The sequence below is a fragment of the Lepisosteus platostomus genome, chromosome 14 (assembly GCF_059453375.1).
Source record: "Lepisosteus platostomus isolate fLepPlt1 chromosome 14, fLepPlt1.hap1, whole genome shotgun sequence".
Taxonomy (NCBI): Eukaryota; Metazoa; Chordata; class Actinopteri; order Semionotiformes; family Lepisosteidae; genus Lepisosteus; species Lepisosteus platostomus.
In genome coordinates, this window is record NC_142624.1 from 22597795 (window position 1) to 22614840 (window position 17046).

At 32.8% G+C, this 17046-nt stretch overlaps 1 protein-coding gene across 1 annotated transcript in view; it reads right to left on the reverse strand.

Moving 5' to 3' along the window:
• Window positions 1–14362, reverse strand: part of calcrla (calcitonin receptor-like a) — a 35454-nt gene extending 21092 nt beyond the window's left edge. Inside the window, exon 1 of the mRNA XM_088605068.1 lies at window positions 14152–14362. The gene's annotated coding sequence lies outside the window, so the exon portion shown is untranslated. The remainder of the gene's footprint in view (window positions 1–14151) is intronic.
• Between the last annotated feature and the right edge of the window lie 2684 nt (window positions 14363–17046).

Genomic DNA, 17046 nt, shown 5'->3' on the forward strand with positions numbered 1-17046 from the left:
TATTTAAACCTAAAATTTCCTTTTCTTTATTAAATTTCCTTATGAAAACTTATGAAACACAGCTAAAATTGGCATACTGTAAATAGATGTGAGTACTTGTGAAATCAGCAGTTTACTCTTTTTCGTTATCAGGTCTATTGTCTGAACTGGGTGTGTTATAAACATCCAACAGCACAAACAGGATGTTTGCTTTCTGTCATTTTCCAGTTCCCTTGTAGCAATTAGAAATGTGTACATATTTCTATTCTATATATTTCTACAAGTACATACATTTTCTATATATATATTTCTATTCTAAGATAGAGTCTAAGACTTGATTATTTAATAATGCATCCGTACAGTGCATTGTAGGTGTTCTACTATAAAGAGTGTAAATATTGCAAAGCATAGTAAGATACATTTATTTCAAATGCTATAAATACTGTAGTAGAATATAAAAAATAAAGTATTGTTTGGTTATTTCAAAACCAACCAAGAATGTTTAAAAAAATTATATTTAATACAAATCTAAGCATAAAAATAATCTAAAATATAGCACTATTGTCATAGAAATAAAGACTAGAGATATTTGTTTTCTGTGCCACTATTAACAGCTTTATTTATAGCTAGATTATTTATACTGTAGGTACATTATTAACAGATGCCATTAACATTACAGCTGGTGTAGATGTTTAAGTGCTTTAATTTGTAGCTGATATGATTTACATCAGTAACACTGCCTTTCATTAAAACACTAATTTTGAGGTTGTTCATATTCATATTTTAAAGCAAATTCACATGATTGCATAAAAAGAAATTCTACAGTGTGTAACAGTGTGTCTTCATAAAATCCATGTGTTATTCTTTTTGTTGATGTCTGAGCAGCTGATCAAACTGAAGCCTTAATATATAAAACCTATAACATTTTATAGGTTTAATATATTAAACATGGTAGATGTTAACTGGGAATCCAATACAATAGAGCCTTCTTAAGGTGTAAGGATACCCAATGTTGTACATATTCATATTCCTCTTTTTTATTATCAGGTCTATTGTCTTCACTGGGTGTGTTATAAATATCCAACAGCACAAACAGGATGTTTGCTTTCTGTCATTTTCCATTTCCCTTGTACATACAGTACTATAGGTTTAATATATTAAACATGGTAGATGTTAAATGGGAATCCTATACTATAGAGCCTTCTTCAGGTGTAAGGATACCCAATGCATATCATGAACCAGAGGACACAAGTGGAGACGATCTGGAAGTGAATTTAAAGCTGATAACAGGAGGGCAGTAATTTTTTACAAAAGGTTCTGGAACTGCTGAAGAAGCTACCCAGACATCTAGTTGAAACTGAAACCCTAGCTTCTTTCAAGAAACAATGGTATGAGTTCATTGGATAAGTTAGCTACTAACTTCCAAGCTGATTAATTGGGTTGAATTAGCTTCCTCTCATTTCTATCCATTTTAATATTCTTAATGTATGTTTACTGTATATACAGTTCTGTACAAAAATGAAAAAAGAGAGAAAACAGTGAATATTTGACTGTGCTAATAATTTAAGAATTGTGATCTGTAAGGCTTTCAGTGGCCTACGGCCATCACGTTACAAGATTTTACTCTAAAAATTGTATGAATATGAATATTTATTGAGATTAACTGGATTAAACATTCTATTTTTCAAAATGTTAACAATGCCAGAATTGATAAGATAAATGCTGTGATAAAACCTTTGTTCAGTTGCATTTTTTTTAGGTAAAAGCCACAGTAAAACTTCTGTGAATCCCAGAACAGACCATACGGAATATAAGATACAGCACACATATTCCCTTACAAGCGAACAAATAATTATACAATAGGTTTGGTGAACACTTATTATCTTAAGTGATGTGAACAAACAAACTATGATTCCACAGAACATGGGAAATGTTTGAAAAATACTTGGGAACTGTCAATTATTGCAACACCATGTACACCAACAAATAGACTTCTAAATTAAAATGTTTTCTGCATTTTCTCGAAAACGTCCAAGTTATCTGTTCTTTAGGTTTGGTTCTCATAAATAAATACCGTACTAAATGTACACTAATTCATATTAAGAAGGTAAAACACAGCAATTTATACTATTCAATTTAATTATTTATTTACAATATATGCTAGATGGACTTTCATAGTTTTTAAGTAAAATGTTTTCAGTTTTTCCCCAAGTGGTACAATATTTAAAAGTTAATACCAATGGTCTACTGGTCTCAATGACAAATCCAGATGGTTATGTTTTGTTTCTAAACAAACTCCACACCCTACAGTTCTTCACCCACTGATCTCTAGACTACAACTCTGACTTTGTGTTGCTAAATAAAAAGCCCTGTGCTGAAGTAAAATGAGTGTTCCATACAGATGTATGTATTTAAAGGAGATGACTATAGCAGTTTGTGAAAAGATTCTAATGAGCTGTCTTTGATTGTTTCATCATCCAGTCTGCATTTAAAATACTCTGCCTTTGTGAGTTTCACAGCTGGGGCTCTTTCTCTGCTTGACTCTAACTAATGATGTTTTCAAAATAAATGCTTCAGAACAGGCTCGGAAAGATAATTAGAAAATGGCTGAACAATGAAGTCATGTTCCCTCCGTCCAGTGATTCCTTCTTTCAATGTTTTTATTCTGTTTAAATATATGATCTTTGTATAATTATCATCCTGAATAAGAGGGTAAGATGAAATTCTCAAACTGCATTTTTCTTAAATTCACATTACAGTAATTATAAAATATTGTTTGTTGAGTTACTATTTAGAGATAGTTATTATGAATGATGAATGTACATAGTTAAAAAAAACAGAAAATATTTTAAATAACCACTAATAACCACTTTCCAGAATGTCAGATTTTCAGGGTGCCAAGATGTTATTACAAGAAGGCATTTGTAGCATTAAAAAGGATTTGATTTCCTTGTAATTTCAGCTTGATTTCATGGAATAAAACAATAAGAAACTGATTTTAAGTTTACACAGTTTTGTTTACACTGTGATGTTATTACACTGTTATTGTTATTGTGTTACTGTCTATTGTCTTATCTTCTGTTCTATTTACATACTGCACCTGAGTGACTAATGAGAAACACTTTTTACTATACTATGCACCTGTGTAAGTATAATGACAAATAAAGTTGAATGAATTATCTGTCTAAATTAGTGATAAGTGTAAGTATTCTACTAAATGGAATTGTTATGATGCTTAAAACAAACAACTATTTTATTTTACATTCGAATTAAAATATTACTTGCAGTGCCAGAAAAAAAAGAATATAACTTTACTTTACTTTGTTGTCTTCTCTAATATACTTAATATTGTAAAGAGCTGGTATTAATGTTGTAAAAATACTGTAAATATTGTCTTTGAATATGAACTTTTGTGGTTTCCAAAGCTTGAGCAATGAGTTTTTCAGGGTATGTGCAATCAATTTAAAGGTTAAAAATGCAAAGGTACATCTTCACCTCTAGAAACTGGTTGCTTGGATTGATAACTTTAATTGATAGTTTTAATGTACAAATCTTTATAAGCAATATTCAAAATTATTTGACATTTCTGTTTGTTACGACCCCAAGAGTACGACACTGGGACGTAACACTGTTGATTTGGGGTGTTTATTTTGTTTTGGCAGAGAACACAATTAAATAGTTTACTGTCAACCAGAATCTTCAGTGTATCACCAAACAAGCTGATACAGATAAACTAAGATTTGGATTTGCTGACCAGTCCTGCCCCATGATAATTACTGAAAGAAGAGAGAATAAAATTAACATAAAGTTTTACATCAAATTTATGTACTGTATAGCTCCTAAAGTTTTATGAAAGCCAAAAATTAAAACACTCCTTTCATTCCTAAGCCCTAAAATGACAGCAACCACATTAATTTTGGTTGAATTAACAAACAAGGCAGAAGAAGTAGGAAAATAGCATTAAACTGAAATGCCAAAAAACGTTCAATGAAGAAAATGGACTTAAAAATAACACTGTCAGTGGGATTAAGCTTTGAGCTCTGCTTTAGTAAATGGTCTTAAACACTACACTAAAAGTCCATCTCTTCTACAGTAGATGTCGTCACTACCACCTTAATCATTCTGAAAATAATTCGCTTGTCAAAATCTAATTGCACCTGCATAAGATAATGATCTAAGGATATATGATCACATCCTGATCACCTTAGGTGTTTATACAGAGACAAAATGTTTGCACACAAAGCAAAATTTGACAAAGAATCTTTCTCCACATCCTGAAATTATGCCTTGGTCTTCCCAAACATGTTAACATCCCTATAGTTCTCAGTGTTTTCTGCACCTACCTGTAAGTTTCAGGTACCTTTTAAACCATAGAATGAGATGGGGGGTTTTCCCCTACCCCCAGTTATTATTTTAATATACAATTCAAATAATAATCCTAAAATGATATAATAATATTTTAGAAATAATTCTAAAAAGGGAATGAAAGCACAAATTCATTTTTTCCTGATCTATCATTTCCAGATAAATTATTTTCCCATTTATTCCTAAAAGTAGCACAGCATTTAATGCTTAGCTGTTTCGAATTAAACATGAAAAATAAAAACACACCAAAAGTATTAAGTCCTTCTGTAGTACAAAGCAATATATTAAAAAGAACATAATAGAAGCTCACCAAAAAGGTACAATTTAAAATGAGTTCAAGTAGGTAGTTGCATCATGTGTAGGTTGCAAATGAACAAGTAAAGGTTTATAAAAGAGACACAATACTTCGGCTGTGGTGTCAAGGAATAAACCTTTACTTCTTCCATTGAGAACTTTAAAGCTTTGCAGGAAAACACATTTCCACATTGCAGTGTGGAACACCAAACCATCACCAAAGTGCCAAAACAATTTGTGTGTTTGTGCTGTTAGGATTGTACCTTCAGCATAAAATATAATAATGCAGATGAGGAATTATTTAAAATGTTTCACGGCATGCAATTCATTATCTCTTAAATATGCTAATTTATCGAACTGTTCTTAGCCTTTGTCGATAAAGAGCTTTAATGTTTTTTTTTCCTTCAGCATTTGATGGGACTGTAATGAATCTCAGCTGTTGTTTCTGGTCATTTTTCATTCATTAGATTGCAGGGGCATTTCCAAAGCATATGTTAACTTTTTGTGTACTGTATATTCTAATTGCTGTGTGTTTTAAAATGATCTTTGACAGCATTCTAGTTGAGACCAAGTGTGCAAACAAAGAATATCTGATGGCCTGCTTCTTAATTTAACCCGTGTGTACTGAAACAGGTAATGTTAGCTCTGAAGCAAATGTGCTGGAAACATTGAAGACATTGAAGCCAAATAATTGTAATTAGTATACAGAAAACATAGTCTTTAAGATATTTGTTTGTGGTTGAAAAGTAATAATTACATTAGAATGTTCATATAGATATATAAATAAAGCACATCTGGCTTTAGAAGCTGGCCCAAGAACAGATTATATGATAAAAACCCCTTTGACAGCTTAAATGTTTCCCATGGGTTCTTTCATCAGTACACCCCACTTCTGATCCTCTGTACCTGCCTAATTGTCAGCCCATGTGTCAGCTGAGATCATAAACCTACTAGGCTCTGATGTGTTAGCTGCTCACTGAACTATCATACATCTACTTCTGAAACAAAAATAACCCTGAGGACCGTATCAGCTTCAGGGCTGTTTTTAGATGACAACAAAAAAATAAATGAGCAGGCATATCATAGGCAATGAACTTAGCTCTTATGGCTCTAGTCAAACACCAGACAAGTTGTTTCAATTGTAGTTCATAAAGTATATTTTGAAAACATACACACAGTATCAAATATACATTTAGCTCAATAATAGTAATACACATGCAAATCTTCTTTGTATCCTTTTCATTTCTTAAAATAATAATTATTATAGTGCATGAAGAGCCACATATGGCAAATATGTAAGCCTTTTCTCTTGTAAAGACCTGCAACATTCACCAAATCTGCTGCTTTGTTGTATCATAATACAGAGGTGCTTCAACTCTGTGCAATTAAAGGAAACCTAAACTACAAAACTATTAAACTACAAATTCTATTAAAATGCTGCTTGCATCAAAGAGAAGGGGGAATACAATCACAGAACATGACATTAGATCCAAAACTACAAAACATGTTCACACACTCATAAAGGTCTAAAAAGGACACTCTAAATTTGTTTGTAATTTTGTCCAAGCAAGTTGTTTATTTTTGCAAAATGGTTGAAAAATATTATTTGTGACATATACAGTAGAATAAACTTAGCATTGTGCATACATGAGGATGAGTATGTTCAGTTCTCTATATACAGTATAGGGTACTTCTATCCATTAATTTTGTCAAGATCAAGACATCAAGAAGTTCTGCAGGGTGTTCTGCAGATAATTCCCACACTGCACTTTCTAGATTACCCTTTTTATCTGCTAATAACAGCTTTTATTGTTTATCCAGCTGGCCATGTTAATAAAAATGCAATGTAAGGCTAATTTCATTTTGTAAAAGCACCTTGTTGAAAAAATAACACAGCTGAAGTATGATAACTTATTGTCCTTCCTTTTAAACCCAGGGTGGAGTAACTATAATATATACATTCCCAGAGACCCCTCTTAAAAAGCACCAGGAGGAGCGACTCTACAAAATCTATATCAGGAAACAAATGTCTAGTGGAGACAGTTTGTTTAATACATATCAGCCTTAAACACCCATGGACATCATTTCCATTTTTTATACATCCTACACAAAGCACTTTATTATCAATGCCTCTTGAAAATACATCATCGAGAGCTCACAATTCATCCACACCTACAGGAATATGTGAATACCTGTCTTGTTTATTAGACTGGCCTAATTTCAACATTGGTATTAAAATTCAAATTGTTAAACCAAAGCATACTATCCCCCTAAAAGGTAAAAATGAATATTTTCCCTATGTCAGATTTGACAAAACAAAAGTTCACATGGTTTTCAAAATAATGAGTAAGAGTTATCTTTTGTAGCACAATGTTTTGTATTTGTACTTTTGGGAATTTCGTTTTCAATTAGGAAAACAAGCTGATGAAAAGTGTAAACAAGAGATTTAGTGTTTATGATTCAGTTGTGTGTATGTCAAGTGCCCCAGCGACTTGTACTGTATATTTGCGTTTTTAATTAATTTTCTGTGTGTGAAATTATTAATGACATCTCAGAGATGGGGCTCAAATACTGGATGTGATACAGAAACCCATTATCTGTGAATTTGATTAAACAGCATACCTGTAGCTGACAATCAGTCAGAAATCTTAAGATGCCAATCAAGTAACTCCAATGAAGTGAGTATGAAGGATAATTATGTCACCTACAATACAGGCGAAATCAGAGTTCCCTATCTTTGTGCTTCAAGGACATCAGTTCAGAAGGTTTTGCAGATCAACAACAACTCAAAATCTGAAGAGGTGGATTAGACTGGGGCAAGGGAACTTTCCAGCAAAGGTCTAAATCTATAAAGGCTGCTGTAATGTTATCCTCTATGTACTTTACAGATATGGAAATCTCTAATCTAAATTAGTAATATCTTCCTTTAATTCCTCAATACATACATTAGGTCTAACATTAAATTCATTAAACTTTTTTAAGTTTTTTAGACTATGACACTCTCTCTAGGCATAAAAACTAAAACAGAAGCAAAATGGTATAATCCGTTTCAAATAAAGCTGATTAAATATAACAGAAATAACTGAAAAAGCCTGAAAGTTCACTTGTGTGTTTTGTATAGAGAATAAACAAAGATACATGAATTATGTCAACACTATTATTGATGTGCTCTGGCCATTTCAAAATGCAAGAAAGCAAAACTGTCTGAACACATTTACCACTTTTCAATATAATGTTAGTAATTACTGTATAGGCAGCTCCTTCACACCTTATTAGGGGTGTTCTCACATTCTCAAACAAGAATTAAATGATGGTCCTTCTTTCCAACGTTGTTAACCAGAAATAGTAAATTAATAATCACATACAAATAATTCATAAGAACTGCTTAATCTTAAAAATCACCATAATCCTGTAAACTGTTTCTTGTGAAACAGACAGATGGATTAAAAAAAAACACTACTTGAGCACTACAAAATGTTTAAATAGCTTTGAGAGTAATTTTAGTAATGCTACTGGATTTTGGCTTGTTACACCCACATAATATTTTTGTTTTATGATGATTCCACAGTATAAAACCTTTTAGACTGTAGCACAGCACAAAAGTCTTTCAACAAATAAACATTAAAGTTACACAGGGGTGGCACTGTGGCACAGTGGTTAGTATTGTTGTCTTGCAGAGCTGGGACCCTGGGTCCAAAGACATGCCGGTAGGTTAATTGTTCTAGAAAATTGGCCCTGGTGTGAGTGCGTGCAGGTTTGTGTCTGTGTGTCCCATCCCGTGTATCTGCCTTGAGCCATTTGCTTGCCGGAATAGGCTCCTACTCTCCTGCGACCTTGTATTGGATAAATCAGTTAGAAAATGGATGGAAAGTTTCAAAGCAAATGTACTCTACAATTCCCTTTTTTAAAAACAAGTACATAGGAAGTATACCAATCAAACTAAAAATCCATTGTATTGTAAGCAAAATTGTTTTCTACATTAATACATTGATGATTCTAACTGATTCCAAATATCTCTACTTGGATTCTTAAGAGGAAAGAAAACTTTTGATTCCCTTTTAAATACATCATTAGATCCGGTGTTACAGCAGGCTGTTATAAAAGGACTCCTTATATGATTCTCCTTACAAGTAAAATGCTCATTTATTACGTTTTACAGCATAATCCAGGCTATAAGAACAGTCTATTGAGGTATAGCGTGGTACACTTCTTTAAATGGCATTGTATAATCTGAATCTGGCTTAGAATTGGAGTTTGGGTTAGCGTTTGTGTACATGAGGATTGTGCCCAGTGTTTCTAATTAAAAAATAAAGATCTCGGCAGAGGAAAGAAGCGGTTCCATGTGTATCTTATTTATTTTTCTTAGTCTTGTACTGCACTCAGAACTAATTACAATAAGGCATGTTGCTGAACAAAGCCACAAAAGCAGTGCTGGAGCAGTGATCATGGTGATGATGGATGCAAAAGACTGAATGTCTGTCGAGCTTTTTAAACATTCAGATTTAATAACAAGAAAAAACCTGACGAAAGAAAAAACAAATACACGAGGAAATGGTGTTACGTTTCTCAGGTCTGCATATTGTCTGTAATAATATGCTTTTATGCATAGCGTTGAAATAGGGAGACATTTAATAAAACCAAACACATACAGTAGGGACATGAATATATACAGTACAGTACATAATATTTTAACAAAGCAATACTAAAAGACAGATATAATCCCTAATGTGATTCTATAGCCTATAGTATAGGTTATATAAACAGTTACAAATGTGGAAAATTGCAAACACTGCTCTCAACTCTCACTGTAACCTAAAGGGGGTGTTCATTCTAAGATACGTAAATATGTATGTGTCACTGGTCAAAGTCTATGTCACACTGTTGATCCCTAATAAGGGCTGAACAGCTGTGCGCGTCTGCTTACTTTGACTACGCAAAAATGTGGAATAAAAAATCATAAGACACTTCTATCTGCTTGAGTGAGTTGCTAATTAATATTCATATGCCCGTAATTCATCGCAACTCTTAACTGCCAACCTAACTTTGAAGGATATCCATTATTAGACAGATAGACACTATTTATAGTTTAGATATGTTAACTATAAGCATTAAAAAATGGGACTAAATGATTTTTGATTATGTTTCTTAACTCTAAATGCAGTTTTTATTACAAACTTTAGCATAGTTCACTAGAGGAAGCACCTCCAAATTGTACTTGCCTTGTGTGGTAGATCATAGTTATCTATTATTGAAATAATTCCTGTAAGTCATATAGATAGTAAACAGGGGGTATAGAAACTATATCTTCTTACAATACAATAGGTGGATGCTACATTGGTGGTGGTGGAGGGGAGTCCCCATTACCTGTAAAGTGCTTTGAGTGGAGTGTCCAGAAAAAGCGCTATATAATTATAAGCAATTATTATTATTATTGTTAATACTAGAAATTTATTATAATAATATGAACTGTGAACATGTCCAAATAGTGCTCTTGGGTGATAATAAAAAGTTATCATTTAAGCAAAGACCCCTTCCCAAATGTCAAAATATATTTGCCTTTACTTATACCAGTTACGTGTATCTTTTTTTTGGTTTCGATGTACTGATCAGTTAAGTTTATCAGATGTTTTAGACTCATTAAACAGGAAATCGTTTTGTGAAATCTTGCAGCATTCGTGTTTTCTATCATTCGGACATCATGACACAAACAGAAGCATTCCTGAAAAAATATGTAATGCAAGCATTGCGTACCTGCAGTATTTTCAGGTACTGTACTGTGCAACCAAATCTTACATCACATTACACAATGCATCGCTGTAGTACTTTTTGCATTTAATTACATAATAAACCATAACAAGTGAATGCATTTTAAATCAAGATTGCAGATTATACTGATAATACCAAATTTACCATTGACCAATCATGGCAATAATCCCCCTCTATGAATTGGCTACATTACTCTGCTCTCCTCCCCACTGACAGCTGATGTGTGGTGAGCATTCTGGCGCACTTTGGCTGCTGTCGCATCCAGGTGGATGCTGCACACTGGTGGTGGTGGAGGAGAGTCCCCATTACCTGTAAAGCGCTTTGAGTGGAGTGTCCAGAAAAGAGCTACAGTATATAAGTGTAAGCAATTATTATTATTAATTATTTAAAAAAGATTAGCAAACACTTTAGATGCAGCAAATGAAATTCAAAAGGGTAGAGACAAGACAGGGCAAACACTTTACATGTAGACAAGTGCAGAGTATTACAGTATTACAGCATACTGTACTGTAAAGTAGGTAGCAGAAACATAAACTATAGACACATTATGGGAAATGCTGGAAAGGTTTCTTACGGAAAATACTTCTTCAATGAAAATGTTTACATTGACACATCCCTTACACTCCCTAGACAATCAGGGAAAGCAATAAAAAGTCAAAAGAATCTTTAGCGTACTGTATGTATATAATATATAAGCATTTAGCTGGATGTTAAAATTATACAATCCACTAGTAAGACCTCATTTAGAATACTGTGTACAATTTTGGCCACCACATCACATAAAAGGAATGTCCCACATTGACAGGCTATAACCACTCACCCTTTTTAATAATGCATAGAAGACTACAAGGGAACCTGATCCAAGTATTCAAAATGTATTCAAGGCATTGACTAAGTCAACCCAGTCGACATCTTGAGAATCAACAGCGAAACACGAACCAGAGGACACAAGTGGAAACTAGTGTATGTGGAAGTGCATTTAAATCAACTTTGAACAGAATGCACTTCTTTATTTAAAGGATTATGGACATACTGTACTGTACACCCAAAACCCTATTTTTTTTTCAAGAAATGGCTGGAAGAGATACTTAATCAATTAGAGACTAACTACCAGAAAGGTCAGATGGGCCAAATGGCTTTCACTCTTATATTATTATTTTTTAGTCAAATGGATATCAATGTGAGAGTCACCTGCCTGCCACAGTACAATTTTAACGAACAGGGATAGCACATTCAAAAGGGTGGTCACTGTATGTGATTTAAGAAACACAAACCATTGGACAGAACAGTACAGTTTTAAAGGAATAATTTACCATGACTTGGTAAATAAGATTTAAAGTAGACAACACAGACAAAATGCAACAGCAGCTCACTGAATTATAGAAATTCATTTTTTTGAAAAAAGGACTATCACCACAGCATTGTACAAATACCCCATCCAGTCAAGATCAAAAAGACACATTATTCTATTCATATTCTGTAAGAAAAAAGCTCTTATGAGAAATTATTCCACAAACCCCAATGCCAGAAGTTGAAAAAACTAAAAGATTTTAATGAGTCCTTGCTGAGAAACATTTGTTTAAACTTGCAGATTGGCTCAGATATTCTCTTAGCTGTAAGACATCCTGGTCCACATTCCAAAACATACTGTAACTGTGCATTTCAACATCACAGTAAAATTGTCTGCTGTAATACTAGTAACCTAGTATTACATAAACAGAGCCTCTGGTGCTCTGTTTATGAAAGACAGCAGTGATATTGTATTTGGAGGAAAACAAGATATGATTGAAATCAATAGAAATACTGAAATTAAAAATCTAACAATGTGATAGTATGGCATAGAAGAACTGGAGTTCACATTGCTCCATCTTCTCAACCATATTATGTTATGGAAGAAGAGCTTGAATCTGTCAGAAATATATAAAGTTAAGACTAACTAAAAGCCGGTCCTGCCAAGCAACGGGCACAAAGCAGGATACACCTGGGGATGCCAGTTCACCACATGGCATACACACACTCAAGCCTAGGCTAATTTGCCTAAAAGCCAGTTATCCTACCAAGATGTCTTTGGACTGTGGGAGGAAATCCAGTCAAACATAGTGACAACATACAAACTCCACACAGATAACACCCCAGGTCCAGAATTGAACCTAGGGCCCCAGCGTTGCTAGGCTGAAATACTAACTACTGCACCACTGTGCCACCCATGTCTAGATAATAAATAGAATAATTACATTTTAGCCTATGTGATTCATAAGAAATCAACTGTATCACCAGGTCAGAAACAATAACAGGTATAGTTTTTGTATGTAAGGCTGCTGAAGCATTCATTCTTCACAAATGTGCATTTGTTAAAAGTAAAAGTTTAAAAAAAATCAAGTAATGTGTAATACATTTACAACTTCTATAAATGGTGGAAGTATTTTTTTTTTCAAATCATTTATAGTGCATTACAATTGAATTGCTAGATTCAATTTAAAAAATCAAGAAAAATGTTCTACAAAGTATAAACAAGTATTTATACTCTGGAATCTAACAGAGGGCTGAACAGGAAATATATGAAGAAAACTTGTTTCTCAAGAAAGGTCCCTGTCTTTACCACTGCTGCAGACAAAATAATAATTTTGTTATTCTCTACAATAATTAGAATTTTAAAGTAATTCCTTAAAACATCAAAGTATTATGCCATTAAAATATTATTTTATTTTACATTTACTGAGCCAAACTATTTTCTCCAAGTAAATATACAGATTGAAAAGCATGAGTATTAAAAAGAAAATGATTCTATTCTTAGTTATCATTTTATATTCTTAGTTATCATTTCTTATTCTTTGGCTGACCTGCCATTGACTTGCCAGTTTACATTCATATTCACATACAGTACATAGCTTTAGCCTTGCTGTCAAAATTAGGCTACATGCCTTGAGATCAAAGTACCACAATTAAACTGATATTAACCACTTAACTCTCCTGCAGCAGAAGGACTTGTAGTACAGATGTAAGGGTTTTCAATTAAGCTGCTGCTCAGATATTAATTAACAAGAATTACTATCCTACTTCAGAGGTAAATCATTTGCATCTTTTCATCCCCATAACCAATGTCATTGTTGATAATATTTTTTCCAAAACATAATGCAATTTTAATGCCCACTGTCATTAAAATATGTGTATTTATAGTGATAAAACCTCGTTTTGATAAGAATATGTTAAATTTAATCATAAGGTCAAATACCCTTTAGGCGCAATCAGACATTTATAATACACTTCTGCCTTAAACCATACGGTACACATTAATTGATACGGTTATGGTATTAATCAACAGTATTGTAAATTTGCAGTGGGTTGTTTTAGTTAATTTAAAGACAAATGTTTCGAATAACAGCATAACTTTGTTTCCATTGGTCTATTCATTGAATCGTTTTAAGTCCCGGCGGCGAAATATGATCATCAGTTCAGTACATTGCACTTTAACTTTCTAACTGCTGTTATCAGTTTAATCCAGAGGATGTTCTCACATGAAAATAAGTATAAAATGGAAAAAGACTTCATTAAGGTTGCATAAAAAATAGATAATCAGTAATGAAAATAAGCATTTTATAACATAAAAAACAAGTAGAGCTTGTACAGAGTGGTGCTACATTTGTTCTCCCAGCCATTCACTTAGCTAAAGCAGTAATGCTAACTGTCCCCTTATGCAAGTTTCGCATGCTGAGGAAAGAAGAAAACATAATTCAAGATGCATCTTACCTAACAAAATGGGAATCCAAGTAAAAAAGATTTGAAAGTGTGCTGTTCAATCAGCGTTTTCCCAGGGCTTTACTGTAAACGAAATGCAAAGTAATCTGATCCTTCTTTCTGAGGCTAAAGCAGGCTTTGGAACGCTGATACAATAATGTTGCGAATGCAAGCCGAGCCTGGTCTTAAGTGATATGTGAGTAGAGTTGGAACTGCTGTCAGATTGTAAGTGATCAGCTACAGTGGCTTCCTGTTACATCATAAAAGACCCCGCCTGCATTTGGGAAATAAATTTAGCCGCGATCACCCCCTTAAACACTCACAACGGCGTCCGTTCAAGTGGTGAACCCACACGTCGTGTCTAAACCCACGACATAACTGCTTCACATCTTCCACCCACGCTAAACTCTATAATGGTCATTTCTACATTAAAAAAATAGAACACAAACTTTTATGAAAGTATATTAAAACTGTATATTCTAGTTAGGAAAATCATTATTTTCCATATTAACAGCTTTCAGTTATAATCCCTTAATTATTCATGTATCAAACTATTTGATAAAGTAATAATAAACTATCAAAAATTATGATTACAGAAGATCATGAAGACAAAAAAATCAGAACATGGGAGGGATGCAAATGTATAATATCACAGGAAACTGGTGTACAACAGTGCTGCTATACCTGGGCATGTTCAATAGTTTAAAACTTTGTAAGATTCAAATACAGCTTGAAAGATTACACCAAAAGCTGACAAAGGATAACAGACAATATTGAATAATACAAAGAACACACTCTATTTAAAACTAAGAGCAGGAGGCACTTCTTTAAACTAAGGGTTGTGGGTGTATGGCACATGCTACCTAGGCTGAAGTCGATACTTTCGCCTCCCCTCAAAAATAGCTCCTTGGATAAAAAAACTACTAAATACCTGGACTCCTCTAATCTGTAACATTTACAGTATGTCTGCCAAAGCTAATAAACTACTTGAAAAATGACATTTTACTGGAACCAGATTGCAACAAAAATGAGTAATAAATGACTTTCCTGTAAAACAAGCTGTTTGAGTCTTTGTGACAGCATTCTTTGGTCAGGTGAAATGATGATAGACCTTTTTTTGCAACAAAGGGGCAATGTTATATAACAATAAACACAGTATTTTTTAGAAAAAGTATTTCCGCCTATAATGATGATCATTACCAATATGATTTTGCTTAAGCCGAAGATGCTTCATTTCATGATCATTTAAGTGCAGTCAAACATCCAAAGAAATATCCATTTGCTTATAGGCTGACCTGTTATCACTGCAAAACACGTTCTAATCATAATCCTTAACACAGAGTAACACATCAGCTGATTTGTCTTTTGAAGAAATATGATATAACTGTGTTGACCCTCTCAATTTCTGGTCATGGATCTGATCGAGATACTATGGGACTCTGATGAAGCATCAGCTCTCAATATTTCAGAACTAAGAAATTTCACCAAACTATGGTTGATTGAAAGGATCTAAAAAACATTTATAAACAGAAATAGGTATAAAACAAAATACTGCAAATATTTGCACATTTCATATGTTTTACACATTGTTTATACACTGTAGCTTTCATAAGAAATGTATATTTTCATTACAAAACCAAATAAATCACTGTGATACAAGATTTTCCTGAGTTTGATATTAATCTATATATGTACAGTGTCTATATATGCATATACTTTATACATTACAGTACAGTATATCCCTGCACTGAAAATGTTCTTGGACACTAAATTCCTATCTTATTCTGTTGCAGAATTCACAGTGTACATCTTCTTGATAATAACATATTATAAAATAATTGAGAGCATTTTTATTAACTTACCTACAATTGAAGCAAAACTAACTAGACAACAGACTTAATAATAGCCTTTCAATTAAGTGGACCACAGAAAGTTAGTTATAACAATACTGCCCTCTTGTGCTTTCATAGAAAATTTTAGTACCTAGTAAAATGGGCATCTTTGCCATTTTAAAGAAAATTAAGCAATACCATACACAATAATAGATAAATGCACTCCTATCCACAAAGCACTTCTAAGTAAAGTTTACACAATGATGACACTAAGATATATGTGTACTGTATATATAATATGGGTATGATATGGGTAAATGTAATAATTATTATCATTATATTGTTTTCTAATATAGCATACGTAGAACAAATAAAAATGCAATAATATTGCAGACAAAAATAATAATATCACAGTTTAAAAAAATCTTTCTCAGATGTGTTTTCCTGTACTTATGATTTATTGGCTAATTGTTGTTCAGTATACTTGTAATAAAAGTTTTTCAGTTTTGTGTATAAACGGATGTAATAACAAAACAAATATTCATATGTATGTCTTTATATTCTAGAGCACATATCACTTCATTTTTCTTTTATTATTCATCTATTATATATACCATCCATTAAACTCTTTGCAAATTCTGATGAACAAGAATTATGCTGTTGTTGTGAGTTAATAAATAAAAAAACTTTTTTATTCTAACACACCAATACTTCAGCTGCTGAAAAGTCTACATAATGGGACATTTTGACTCTTTTAAGGTGAAAGATAAGACAAGTTTAAATTTAAACTGCTTTTATACTGTTCTATTTAAAGTTTGATGTTCAATGTGCAAGCTGTAAATGAATCAATTTAAGAATTAGAAGCTGATGCGTGGAAAAGAAGTAACAGATTGAAAAATGCTCAAATGTTATATGGTCAGTTCTTAACTGAAGTTTGGGAGGGATAACAAGAAACAAACCAATTTCACTCAGCTGTTCTAAATTCTAATCATTACCACCATATCAACTATATATTGTATATAAATATATCAAAAGAAAACACCCATTTTTATATATGTAATATATACTGATGGAA